The following is a 14,339-nucleotide window of genomic DNA, read 5'->3' as shown; positions in this document are numbered from 1 at the left end:
TCCTTGACGTGGACCCTCTTGCCAAAGGGCCAACAGCCAAGCAACCAGTCAAAAACAACTAGTGTGTTCCTCAACACTTGAGGCTTGGTTGGGTAATCTTTTTTTAAATCTCTATTCCCTCCCAACCCAATGCAGTTTGGATCCTGCCTATTTTTGTCTACCATGCCTTCTTTAGGTCAATCCTCATCTAACTTTTGGCCTGAGGACTAAATAAGGCCATCAACCTTCTCCTCCTCCTCCTCCTCCTCCTCCTCCTCCTCCTCCTCCTCCTCTTCTTCTCCTTCTTCTCCTTCTTCTCCTTCTTCTCCTTCTTCTTCTTCTTCTTCTTCTTTTTTTCCCCCTAATTTGTGGCTCCTTGGTTGATGACACTCTGAGACTGCAAAAGTTTTTTTTTCCGGTGCTTATTAACCCTCCTGGTTTTGGCCAGTTTGCCATATTGCTGAAATCACTGGCCTTATTGGATTTCCTTGTCTTCAGTTCCTGCTTTTATAATTTTAGGGGAACGTGACTTGGCGGCTGATTCTACAATGGATTTAAGCATTTATTTTAGCTATTAAATTAGTTATTACTCCTTAAGGCTTTCTGCAAGTGGTAGAGGAACACAAGAGGGTTATAGTGTTTTAATAGAAATAGGGTCCATATGAAATAGGCTACTATTTATCTAAATAGACTTCAGGACTTAGTCAAAGTGGTTCTTATCAGAAGCCCAAGTTTTGAGTTGGGAAACACATTTGTTAGAAGCATGATCCAGGATGCTCCAGTGCTGAAATCAGAAGCAGGGCAAGAAGTTCATAAAAAAAAAATCCATTTATAAGCTCAGGGAGTCTTCTTTTCATAAGCAGCAACTTCTCCTGAATTGGTTCAGACTCACAGCTCCGACTGCAGAGATGGTTCTGCTCTAGGAAGCTCCGACATGATTCCCATCTATTAATACCTTGGAGGGTACAGGGCTGTATCTTTAATGCAGCTCTTGGTCTAATCTTCCTGCCAAAAAGGAGTCTACAGAACTCCAGGAGCCAAAATTGTTGCTGTAATATGAGAAGGCGACAAGGAAAATGCCTTTTGCTATCAAGCCACGTGTGCTGGGCTAAGAAACAGATTAAATGTCTTTCTGTGTGCGGTGAAGTGACAGGTACCCAATTTCTTCCTCTAAGAGCTTACAATGTGAGAAGAGCATGGTGGGTGTGTACGGCGGGGGGTGCTGCAGTGTGCACGGTCATGGAATAAATGCTTCCTTGGAACAGAGGTTTAGTCAGTAAATAAAAAGCTATATCGAGAGGCTAAAAGTCTGATTTGAAATAAGATCAGGTATAATTTTAAATAAACTCAGGTTGATTAGTTTATAGTTTAAAGCCAGTGGTTAAACTGAACCAAAATCACAAACTAAACCTCATGAGGCTATTTTGTTTGGATCTGAGGAAAGAGTTGCTTCCTGTAATTGTTGTTTTTGTTGTTGTTGTTTTTGGTACAGGGGATTGAACTCAGGGACACTCGACCACTGAGCCACAATATCCAGCCCTATTTTCTATTTTGTTTAGAGACAGGGCCTCACTGACTTGCTTAGCGCCTTGCTTTTGCTGAGGCTGGCTTTTTGAACTCCAGATCCTCCTGCCTCAGCCTCCAGAGTTGCTGGGATTACAGGCCTGTGCCACCTTGCCTAGCTCTGTAAATTGTTCTTAAATCTACATCTTTGGGGCTTCCCAGGAAACTTTTAAAAATTGTTCAGGCCCAACCCCCACATTTTCTGAATCAGAGATGAGGGGATGGAGTCCAGGAATCCTGGATCTGGGAAACGCTGAATGGAATTTGGAGAAAGGTTTCAGTCTTGGGGCCAGACAGACCTGGTTTTGAATCTTGCCAGGGTGCTCTCAAGCAAGTTTCTTCACTCTCCCAAGCTTCAGAACCTCAAAGAAGAGTAAGTTCGTGATGGATCAGTGAGATAGCACATGGTAGGGGCCTTAAAGTTTGGCACAGAGGCTGGACACTATTTGGCATATGGTAATTATGGGATGCTCTCCCCTTCCTAACTCTAGAAAATGATGCCCCTGAAACTGCTGCCCTGGGGATTTCTATGGACACACAGGTAGCCAATTAAACTTGAATCAGATCACCACATAGTAAGTCATGAAATTAGCTAACTCACAGAGAGGAAGTTTTGGCATCCTGGTCATTACTGATAACCTCAGGTTGAATCTGATTAAATGTGTGAACATCCAATCAAAGGCCAGCAACAGTTGATGGAACCGGTTGAACAGGCCAGTGCAGGCCTTGGGGCTTCTGATTCACTGAGGGCTGGCTGTAGCCCTGGGTCCTGCATGTGATAATCATGCTTTGTGCTTATAGGCCCTCGATATCTTTAGGGTTCACTTGATTGTCACCATAATTGAGGGATGGCCTGCTGGCGCTGTCCCCAGACAACACTTTGCTGGCCTGGCATTAGTGCTCTTGTTCTTCCATCTTTTGAACGTACAACTAGAGGGAATTCGGGGTCATTTGAAGCCACAGGATAAACGTGACTGAGATTCCTGGAATGATGATTTTACTTCAAGCCAAGAAGGTATGGCATTGTACTTACACTGATAGTAGCTGGTGTTTATGAAGTGTTTGCTTCGTGCCTGGCACTTTTATTCTAATAACAATCTTATAAGAAAATACTGGGAGGTAAGAACTATTATCATCCTTTGTTGTTGTTGTTTTTGGTGCTGAAAATCAACTCAGGGCCTTGCACATGCTAGGCAAGATAATTCTTGCTTTACAGATGAAGAAAAACCAAGAAGCAGAGAGGTTAAGTATCTAGGCAAAGAAGTATTAGAGAGGAATGAGAAATATGAGGAAAGAGGGCATTCCTGACAGAAGGCATAGCATGTGCAAAAGCCCTGAGGAGGAAATGAATCCAGCTTGAGGAAAAGAAAGGCTGGTCTACAGAGAAAGAAACCAAGGGCTGTCAGATCCTGCAGTTTCTTAGGGGCCACAGTGATTTGTGCTATTGTGATAAGAGCAATGGGAAGTAATTTTAATTTAACTTTTATTATGGGATTTAAAAAGTATGCTCCCAAAAAGAACATGAGGTGACAGGCCTTTATGTACATCATCCAGTGTCAACCACTGCAAGAGAGAAGATGACATGAGGAGCTTTGTTATAATGACAAAGAAACCCTGTGGCTTCTGAGAAGGAGGGAGCCTAGTGGATGTGGCGACCACTGCAGTGACCAAGCAAGAATGAGCACCAAGGTAAGGTGCAGATGGAGGGAGGGAAGCAGGAAGATTCCCAAGAAATGGATGTGAAGGGGTCTTGGTTTGGCTTTTCTCAGAAGGGACAAGGATTGTAGGGCAAGCTGTTTAGTTGAGAGGCCAGAAAATATTGACCAGGAAGCAGGGAAAAGAGAAGGGGAGAGAAGAAGGCAGGTAGCCAGGACCTTCTCAAGTCAGCTTGGGCAGAACAAGCTACATCCTTTGCAGGGCCCAATACAGAGTGAAAATTGGAGGCCTCTTGCTCATAAGTTGTTAAGAATTTCAAAGTGCTGGTGGCAGAGCACCCAGCCCAGCACGGGTCCCTTCTAAGCATGGGGATCCTGCAGCTAGCTGCCCATGTAGCATGTCCGTGAAGTGGGTCCTGCTGTTGGGCAACTGGAGTTTAAACTTACCAGGAAACTTGGTCACACAGTGTGGAACATACATCTCAGAGGAATGAGGGAGATTTGCATCATTGCTCAAAGGCTGCTTCTGGAGAATTCCAGCTCCCTGACACTTCCAGACCTCCTTCTGAGGAAAGATGGTTTCCCGGGATACCTTTTGTAGATTCTAAAAGTTGGCATGTGTCAGTGTTCCTACATGGGCCAGGCACCAAGAACCTCTGTATCAGGGCTGAGGACAAGGGAGGTGACTTTGAGGCTTCTGAGTTTTGTGCTGGAAGGTTGGAGGGTCCTTCTTGAGACAGGGGGTGTGGGAAGGGGAGCAGATAGCAGTAGCGGGGAGGAAACATCTAAGTGTGGCTTGAATGTGTTGAGCTTGACTCTTCCACCTAGAGATGTCAAGATGGCCGTTTGAGCTTTGGGTCTTAGGCTCATAGGAAAGTGAATGGGAAAGGCATGCAGTGGGCTCTGAGATGCCTGCTGTTCATTGTCCATAGTCTGGGGCTAGGCCACCAGTCAGCACTGTGGGCTTTAGTTAACTAAAGTAGGAAGCTGCTCCCCGGGCCCCAGCAAGCCATGTGGTCACCCGCCCTGTAAGACCCTCCAGGTTTGTGCCATCCCTCGGAGGAAGGAAGGCTGGAGTCATTTCTGGCACTCCCCAGGCTCCTCCTGTAAATGACCTTCTGATATACAGCTGCCCCAATCCTGACCTGCCCTTGGGAGGAGCAGAGAACAGATAGTCTAAAACCATCAGTGTCAGGCCGACCTGTGCTGCTTCCCTATGCACCCTCCTGTGCCCAGGGTAGGGGTCAAGGAGAGGGAGAGGGAGGTTCTCCAATCACCTGTGCCAACATCACAGTTGTTTTTCCTGTTCTTATCTCCAGCTTGTTTCATGAGTTTTCTCTGGGCAAATAGAATTCTAAGTTTACCAGTGGATATTAAAACAATGAATTTTCTTCCCAGATGGAGACAAGCGAAATGGCTGCAGTTTTACAGAGTCTAATTATCAGGAGTAGTTAAAGTGGCCAAAACTTGGTAAGTGGGCGTCCCACGGTGACATGGGTGTTCTTACATATTTCAATGTCTATTTTTAAAAAAGGGCATACAGGCTCCATTAGTGTCAAGAGATGCTCCTGGAAGCCACTTTATTTTACATCATTAAAGTCAATCTGAGTTTCCAAACAAAGAAGAGGTTAAATGAATCGGACCTGCCAAGTCCAGGTAGCCCTGGAACCCTTGCCCAGTAATTGCTTCATTGTTCTTTCTCATTAAATTGAAGGTCAAAGGAATCCTATGGCAACTTGCTTTTGGGGAGAGAAATCTTTCCAGGGGTCCCTGGAGACTGTGGAGGGGCCCAGGAGCCCACTGCAGGGGCATCTGGGCACAGACACGGGCCATGGGTTGACTTTATGCTTTCATGACCTTAATTCAGGTCCTCCTGGGCAGAGTCTTTCTACTTTCTTGTGCTTGTAAAGAATGTACACATACAAGGGGCTGGGGGTCTAGCTCAGTGGTGGAACACTTGCCTAGCATGTATGAGACACTGAATTTGATCCTCAGCACCACAAAAATAAACAAATAAACAAAAAAAAAATAAATAAAGGTATTGTGTCCATCTACAACTAAAATATTAATAGAAAATAACGTTTACATATGAGGTTGGAGTAATCTGAAAAAGAGCCAGAGTGCTTGTCTATGTTACTCTGAAATATTCAGATGGAAAGTAGAAGAAATATAGATGAATGTTGTATTTGTCATTGTGGAAAATTAAACATCTGGCCTGTTAATTAATTTTTAAACTTTTTAATCCAACTATTTTGGCAAGGCAAAGGCACAGCTTGAGAAATTCCTATTTATTATAATTTCGTGACTGCTTTATTCAGGGGTGATATTCAATTTGAACATTGGGTTCAGCATGTATGCCAGCCCCAAACAGCCAATATAAATTCATGGTGTGTGTTGGCTAGAGGACAGCCCCAATTATTCTGTTCCCTCTTCAGGAGAAGGAAGAAGAGGGGACATTGAGGCAGTACTTTCAGTGGCATGTCCCTTGCGGTAGTGTCTTTCCATAAAAGGGGAGATGAAATGATGCTGGGGAAAAGCTGTGTTGGGAGGATCTGGCATCCGCTGTGAATCAGTCCCTGGGGGCTGATGCCTACCTGGCTGCCCACCCCCAGGACAGGCCTGTTGCTACTCGACGTCCTCTAGATACTGAAGCAGCAGAACACAGATACTAAGGACTTGGAATCTGAAGATGAATAATCCGTGATATTAAAAATGACAGTCCAAATTGGTTCCAAATACAAGGATGTTTTCGTAATGGTGCTGGTGCTGATTGTCTCACACAGCTTCATGCTTCAAATATTTTCCAGCCAAATAAAGAGGCCTAATAGCCATCAAACTCTTGTCCAGTATAATTACCATAAATCATTATAAATGGGCTCTAATATTGCTAGAAACATAGATGCATAGCCATGGTCATAGGGAACTCGTGCCAAAAGATTGTTTCACTGAAGGAATGTGATATCTCATTACCTGCACAGCCTGCACTTTGCTCAGGTTGAAGGAAATCTCCCCAAGCCATCCTACCTGCCATGGAGCATAGGGAAGAACTAGAGTGCAATAGCATTCTAGGAGAAAAATCAGTGGGAGATACTTATCTCAGCAAGCACTGTGTGAGCAATAGTAGTAAAGATTAAGAGCTAATATTTATTGAGCACTTATTATATGCCAGGCTTGTTTCAGGTACTTTACAGTGACTACCTTATAAAGTATGTTTGGTTGTTTTACTGATGAGGAAACTGAAACAGGGAGCGGCTGCAGAACTGGCCCAACATTATAGAGCACAGGTGGACTGTAAAGAGTTGGGAATTTTCATCTTGAAATCCATTTGTTTTACACCAATGACTGATTCTTTCTAGGTGTCTTAGGAGAAGGAGAGTCAGCTTCTGCTCTTAAGGGAAGGGTTGGGTGATTAACTTGGAGAAAAACACTCCACGTTCTGGGTGTGTCCTGTAGACATCAGTTTGAAGATAATGGAGAGGGGCCTTTAGTGGTTGGACAGATGGAAAAGGCTGGGGAAGGGACATTTGAGCAGATCCTTGGGAAACAGGTAAGTTTGTCCTTGTTTCCCGAGGCTCTGTTCCACCAGATGATATGGTTGTAAGTTCCAGGTAAGTAAGTTTTCATTACTGCTGTCTTCTCTGGCCACAAGCTGGATTTATACCAGAACTTCTGGTCTTCCCCAACCTCTCTGGAAACCTACTCACCCAGCCTCTCCCTACCTTGCTCCCCACCATGGCCACATGGGCCTCCTGATGGCCCTTACTCCACCCAGCCAAGGTCACCAGATTTAGCAAATAAAAATAGAGGATGTTGATTAAATTCAAATTTCAGATAAACAATGAAAAAAAATCAGTATAAGTAGGTACCATGCAATATTTGGGACATACCTAGACTAAAAAAGATTACTTGTTGTCTGATATTCAGATTTAGCTAGGTTGTCCTGTATTTCACCTGGCAACCCAATACTCGGCCCTCAGCTCTCCCAGTGAGGCTTTTTCTAGTTTGTCTGAAATTCCTTTGTGTATTCTTCAGAAATGGCCTGAGCACCCACCATGAAGAGGCTCTGGGTTCTCTTCCCCTCTCGGGAAGCCCCCTCTGCTCAGTAGGAGAGAGGGGACACACCCCTTAGCAACACTGGTGCAGAGAAATATCAAGTACTGTCAAGAGTTGATGGAAACTGAGGTGAAAAGTTGCGGGACAAGTGGCTTTGAGGGGGACCTTGAGGGAGGGCAGCACCTGGTGGTCAGGGACAGTAGAATGATGTTGTGGGGCTGGGCTCAGGTGAGTGGTGGGCCCCTGGCGCAAAGACTGCGGAAACAGCTTCCCTGAGCCTGGCTCCAGGAAAAGGGTTCCCAAGCAGAAACAAACAGTCCCCAACTCTGGCCACCAGAGGGCGCGCTGGCTTGTGAAATGATTTTCCTCCATTACCGGGAGGAAAACAAGACTGTTCTTGCTGGACGGAGAGATTCCATTAGAACCCGGACAAAAAGGAGAGAAAATCTTGGGTGCAGCCCCTCCTCTCTGACAGCTGAGAGTTTTTATGAAACCCCATAAGAACAAGGACGGCTCCTTTTTGGGTCACAGGTGTCTCCCCAACATCTACTGAAAGACCCTATACTCGAAGGGTGCTCAGTAAGTAAGGACAGAGAAGAAGGGAGGAAGAAGGAGCATCCAACCCAAGGCTCAATAAACACTAATTGAATGCATGGCCCCCAGGAAGGGAAAGCACTTAGAGCCCTTTCCTTCCAGACATTTGTTGTATTGATGCATGGTTGGTCCAGAGTAAAACCTGGGAAAGGAAGTGTTTGGAGGAGTGGGAAGTAAGGGTGATCCTTCAGAAAGAGAGTGAGATGGTGAATGTGCTCGGGAGGAATGGTACATTGGTTCCCAACTGTATCCTGTGACTTTGGAGAGATTATATAACTTTTTTGAGCCTCCGCCTCTACATCTTTAACATGGAAGTGCACTTCCTACTTCAGGGGACAAATGAAAAAAATAGGCGTGATCCTGTGATGGTGCACTGTAAACTGGGAAGTGTGTGTGAAACAATAAGCTGTTGTCAGTGTCATTGTCGCTCTTTTTCCTCCCCTTAAACAAATCAGGAGAGTGAATATGTTGAATGAATGAAAGAAAGGAAGGACAGAAAGAAGGCAGAGAGGGAGGGAGGAAAGAAGATCACACTCTGATGTGATCTGCCTTCCTCCTCGCTCCTCCCCCCTTGGTAAACTTTCTAAAGACCTCCCAGGACTTGCATTCTCCTATTTTTCAATCAAGAAGTATCATTTATTATTTGACAAGTGTTTGCTGAGTCCATTTTTGCCCTCCCAGGAATGTATTTTCTAGTGGGGCCACTGCCCTGGACACCTCCGAATTCCCACACATGTCTACACTGCTGTAGGGCTGACAAAGCATTTTAATGGCAATATTCTAATTTGTCCTCTAGGTGGCCTTGGGCAGGTGCAGAGACAGGATTAATTTAACTCTTCTCCATTTTAGAGACAGAAAGTGTTCAGAGACATCAAGTTTTTGCTCAAGGTGACTTAGTAATGAGGGGTGATAATAGTCTCTTTACAAAAGGTTCATATAAGGATTTGGAAAACATAACTGGAAGAAATGATCTTGTCTGTCAAATAAATGAGCAAACTGTGGGAAAAAAAGTCCATGCTCTTCAGTGGAGTAAGGAAAAAAAAAAAAAGTCACCCAATACACCCTGACCATAGAGGGCCACGAAGCTATTTTTGTGTCTGGTTCTTGATTTTCAGTGCTGGGGATCAAACCCAGGACCTCACATATGCTGAGCAACACTACCATGAGCCATACCCTCAAGCCCAGCTTGTTCAGGTTTTGAGACATCATGGCACCCTCTATGCATTAGGTCCCTGCCAAACTTTTGACATACTTTCTCACGTAATCTGCACAATGAGGTAAGTACTCAGGAAGGTTCCATGACCTTCACACAGCTGGGCAGTGTGGTGGTGGGCTCTGAGCCTGGGTCTCTCTAACTGCAGGCCTGTTCAGCACACATAGGTGATGGAGAATGTTTGTGGGAAGGCTGAATGGATTCTCATTCTGCCAAGTTGTCTTACACTGACGTGGTTCTCTTCTCCAAGAAATCTTCTTCCTAATGTGGCAGCTCCCTCTGCACTGAGCTGGCAAAAGAAAGGCTCCTGAAGGCTTGTTGAGTAAAATGAGTGAGAAAAGGAAGTTTCTGTATGTGTTAAAAAAAACAAAACTTCATATGTGCTCATATTTTTGCCTATGTACAAGAATAATTCTGAGAAGGTACTAACCAATTTTCAGTGGTCATCTTTGTGGGGAGTGGTGACAGGTTGAGGGAAAACTTCTAACATAATTCTACAATCTTGGCTGTTGTCTGAATTTCCTGTAATAAGCCTTTAAGAACAGAGGAAATGCATTATTGATCATAGTGAAAACTTAAAAGCCACCCAAATGCTCCCTCCACCCAAAAGTCCTTACCAGGCTGTCCAGCCAGGCTGTCTTCCCAGCTCATCCTGGGGGGTGATTGAGGGTTCAGGCACATCCAAAATGAGGATCAGTCTCAATTTAAGTCAAAGGAAAGCTAGTTGTGTGGCCAAGGCCGGTTCATACCCTTCCCCACAATGTTTGCTGGGACTGGACTGAAAGTCTGTATGGGTGTGTGGGCATACTTGGACACAAGTATAAAAGCCCCCAACACTTCACTCTGGCCTCTGCTCTACAATCCGCAGGTTCCTCTGTGTGCATAGAAGCTTCCTTTCCTCGTGGTTGGGATCTGCTCAGGGATCAGAAGAACAGATGTGATCATCCCAGCCTCCATTCCCGAGGACCCCTCATAGTTGAGATTTCCCCTAGACTTGAGCCTGCTGCTGGGAATGGGCTAGGAAGGGGGACTCAGGTTCAGCTGGTGTCCCAGAAAACCAATACCCTGGGCAGCCAGCAAAGGTCCCAGGTTCTTGTCATTCCCTTTCTCTAGGGGAAGGCAGGGAAGAAAGGCTTCTTCCTCTTGCCTTCTCCTCTGGAGCAGCTTAGAGAGTCTGAGAGCCATTTGGGTGGAATCTCAATTTGGTGGTAAGCATGTTGGTATATTTGGACACGTGTAGAGAAAACTTTGGGAGAATGAGTCCAAAATGTTCCCTGTGGTTATCTCTGGGTGCAGAGCTTATGAGTAAGTGATAATTCCTTCTTTTATCACATTCATGGTGATGTAGTCAGCCCCATATATAAAATCATCAAGAGAGGAAGAGATACAGGAAGAGCCAGAACAAAAGAAAAAATAATGAAGAGAGAATAAAATGAAGTGAGGAGAAGGTTTAGGAGAGGCAGAGAAGGTGTCAGGAGGCAGAGGGCAGAGGAGAGAAGGGGGGTGTGCCCAGGGGGTCTAAGCATGAGCCCAGCAGCTGGTGTCCTCAGAGCCCACAACCTCACCAGGGCCAGTGGGCCTGACATGGATTAGGCTTGCAGCTGCTCAGGGGCCACCTCCAGATGGCATGATAGTCCCTTTCAGGCCAACCTTTCAAGTCCTTGGGTTCTGTGGGCAGCTCCAGCATCTCTGCTGCTGATGAGGCAGCAGGTGTGGAAGGTGGCTAGGCCAGAGCAGCTGTTAGGACACATTTCTTCATGGGGTTCTCATATTTCTATGCAGCTCATGAGCAGGGGGACTGGCTGCCTCTGCTCCAGATGATCTTTCCTAGGATGTTTGTACAGCAAATATCCTTAAAAGTGCATGATACTGTTTCCTTCTGGAGCAAAGAGCAGCTATGCCTACTGCTCATTATAAAATATTCTGTTCCCTTAAACTTAGGCTTCATTTTTTGGAGGTTTCCATTGCAATCACTTTCTATGATATATTATTAGCCTGTGTTCTCAGAAACACAGGGAAGCAGTGGAGATAAGAGCTCAGGCTGCACAGGCTCAAATCCCTGCTCTACCACTGATACACATGTGACCAGGAACAAGTAGAGGTCAACTTTGGGGGCAGTGATTGGAAGGAAACCCAAGGGAGGCTTCTAGAGCTAGTCATTTTCTCTGTCTTGAGCTGAGTGCTGGTTATACAGATGTAAAAATTCATGATTTGTCTCTCTGTATGTAAATTATTTTCCAATAAGAATTTTTAAAAGTGGAAAGGGATGGTTGGGATGGATATGTTTAATTCAAGATAATGAGGCTAGGTTTCTCTGGAGCCTGAAAATGGTTGTTTCAGGAAAATCCATTAGATCCTATACTTTTCACAAGGCAGAGAGATGGATGCAAGCAAAAAGAGCTTAGACTCATTCCAAGAAGCTTTGTCCAGTGACTAAGAGAAACAGACTTAATAACCTTTCACATGTGGGCTGTACTTTGTGGTTTTCAAAACACTTTCATACTTAACTGATCTTCATGTATTGAGTATGGAAAATTATTATTTTAATGGATGATGCTTTTAAAGAAGGCACCAACTTTAGGAAGTTCCTTGATAGGCCAATTTGCAGGTGGAAGGTAATATTCTGGAAGGTGACAGTGAAGCAAAGGGATCATCCAGTGCTCAACATAAGAAATGCAAGAGGATTTTGGTGGAGGCGGGGTAGTGCAGAGGAGAGAGAAAATGGGTAGGTAGTCTTTGGCAAGATGGCAGAGGGCTAATTTCTTAACAATGAAAGTAACTTTTATATAATAACTGTAGTGGGTAGTTGTAGGGCATGATGTAACATGCGGGGCATGTTGCATCAGAAAAGAGGAAACCTAACTTGCTGGCTGCTACCCGCTTCCCAGTCCTGGGGCCACATGTGGCTAAGAGGGCGCCTGGCGATTAGCCAGAAGTCATTGCCGTGGGTTGTGACGAAAAATCGGACCACCTCTAGGATAGGCTCAGAACCCTTCCGCCCTCGTGGACAGCTCTTGTCTCCCATTACGGCCTGTAGGATGGGTGTACACGTGAACTCTCCCCACCCTGCTGACCTTTACCCTGAGTGGCTCCTGTACATTATATTAGCTGTGTGTGTTTTCTCAATAAATGAGCTCCTGCTTTGACTGTTCTCCCTGACACATCTGATTGTCCTCAGGGAGTGAAGGAGGAAGGGCTGGGTGCGGGCTGTCAGTCGGCCCTCTCCTTTCTTGGTTCGTCCTGGTCGGGGCGTGCTCTCCCCCTCTCTCCCACAGGTCAGGAGGGAAGTGGGGGGGCTAAAACCCCGACAGGTACTATCTTATGATCATTCATCAATGCACAAGCACATTCCATACAAAAATATTAAATCCTCCGTTTTGTGGGGAACTGAAGTTTGCTTGTTCCAGATCACAACATAAATGTTCCTTTGGGGAAATCAAGGAGGGAGGCTGAATTGCAGAGACACAAAACAGCCATGGATGTGGGCTGCTGTGACCATGAACCCGAGTTCATGGCTTGCCACTTGAGAAGGCCAAGGACTTGAGGACACATTGTTGGGACAAGGACCAGGATTTATTTAGAAAGCTAGCAAATCAAAGAAGATGGAAGTTCTTACCAACAAAGACCACCTCACTTAGGGCTTGTAGGTGCAAGGCTTCCAGAGGGAGTGGTGGGGAGGCATATCTCACAATGGACATCATAGGTTTCGAGTAGTCACAAGTTTCGGGTGGTCTGGTTTTCTAATGCCTGGACTGCAGTCATCTGCAGACCACTGGAAGTCCTGGGATCTTAAATCTAAAGAAAATTTCCTGATTGGAAAGTCTTATAACTCATGTCATTTTAATTCCTTTTCCAGGAATAGCTAACTCAGCCATTAGCCATTAGGATACAAAAAAGCATCTTTCACCAGAGAAAAGGGAAAGATAACAGAATAGCAACTTTATGCTGGGAAAGATAGGGAAATGCAGCTGCTCACAGAAGAAAAGTTTTAACCCATGAGTTGCCTTCATTTGGAGAAGTTATCTATAGTGGGGCTAAGGGGAGACTAATAATGCAAGACCCAGTTTGTGACTTCCCAAACTAGTGATTTTGTTTGTATATGTGCACAGTACTGGGGACTGAACCCAGAGCCTTGCACAGGCTAGACAAACACTGTACCACGGAGCTACATCCCCACCCCTTTTTAAATTTACTTTTTTTTTTTCAGACAGGGTCTTGCTAAGTCACCCAGGCTGACCTTGAACTTGTGATCCTCCTGTCTCAGCCTCCCAAGTGATTTTTTTTTTTTTTGAAGTCAACAAAGAGTAAATGAAGTTAGAGAGTTTGTTTAGGTTTCCTTCTGCAATAATACCAATGAGCAGGAGATGCCCACAGGACAAGAGGTGCCCCTGAATGCAACCATCCCCAAGTATTCACAGAAATCTTGGGGGAGGATATTGGATTTCCATTGACAAGCGATCTGGGGTCCCAGCCAATTTCATTTAGATTTCAAAGAACAGCAGGACTGCAGCTGGCATCTGGATTATACTCACAACAAACTGTGAGAGATGGGGTGGAAGGATTTATGATCCTATGACAGATAAATTAGCCCCAGAGAGGTTAAGAAACTTATTCAAGGTCACGCAGTGAGTATAGTACAGTGGGATTTGAACTATTTGTTGTTAAAACACCTGGAAAATATTTGTGCCCTAAAAGTACAGCATCCCCAGATCCCCAGGCCGTCCTGAATCTTGCCCTCCCCAAGGCTGTGAAAGTTTATTTCCCCTTCCTTTTCATCTGTGAGTGTTTGGATTCTTCTGGTAAATTGTCTTCTTTGGCCTCACTAAGCCAGAGGGGTTTCTTAGTTTGTCACTGAAATACTATGACATGTATGGGGCCTTCACTGTCCCCAGCCTCCATCTGGCCCTGAGCAGGCAGACTGGTCCTGCTCTTGGAGAAGCTCATAGGGGGAGAAGGATGGGGCAGCTACCCACTGAAGGAGCTGATAAGAGGGTACAGGAGGGCCAAGAAGGAGCCTGGGCTACCAGTGCCCAAAGTCTAATCCTGAGATCCTCCAAAGACCACCGTCCTCAAGGATATGGGGCAGAATAGTGGAGGATGGGGGAAGAGAATGTCCCTCATTTGCAACAAGAAGACTCGGGTCTATAAATAGCCATCAGAAATAGAGCAGAGAGAGGAGGAGAGAGGAAAAAAGTCATTTGTAGCTTCCATTTAATTCAATAGTGGCCTTTTTCTGCCTTCTGAGACAAGCTATTTGATTCTGTTCTCAGTGGCGGGGGGGG

General features: G+C 45.2%; 1 long non-coding RNA gene and 1 pseudogene across 5 annotated transcripts in view; one reads left to right on the top strand and one right to left on the bottom strand.

Annotated features, from left to right (window-relative positions):
- LOC107144690 overlaps positions 1–435 on the bottom strand; it is a 1,349-nt pseudogene extending 914 nt beyond the window's left edge.
- Positions 436–1,771: 1,336 nt separating this feature from the next.
- Positions 1,772–14,339, top strand: part of LOC125612997 — a 37,391-nt gene continuing 24,823 nt past the window's right edge. For all 5 annotated transcript variants that reach the window (XR_007343506.1, XR_007343509.1, XR_007343508.1 and 2 more), the window contains exons 1-3: positions 1,772–2,557; positions 3,097–3,231; positions 4,596–4,667. This is a non-coding gene — a long non-coding RNA (uncharacterized LOC125612997). The remainder of the gene's footprint in view (positions 2,558–3,096; positions 3,232–4,595; positions 4,668–14,339) is intronic.

The sequence above is a fragment of the Marmota marmota genome, unplaced genomic scaffold (genome assembly GCF_001458135.2).
Source record: "Marmota marmota marmota unplaced genomic scaffold, marMar, whole genome shotgun sequence".
Taxonomy (NCBI): Eukaryota; Metazoa; Chordata; class Mammalia; order Rodentia; family Sciuridae; genus Marmota; species Marmota marmota.
This window is presented reverse-complemented; position numbering and strand designations above follow the sequence as displayed.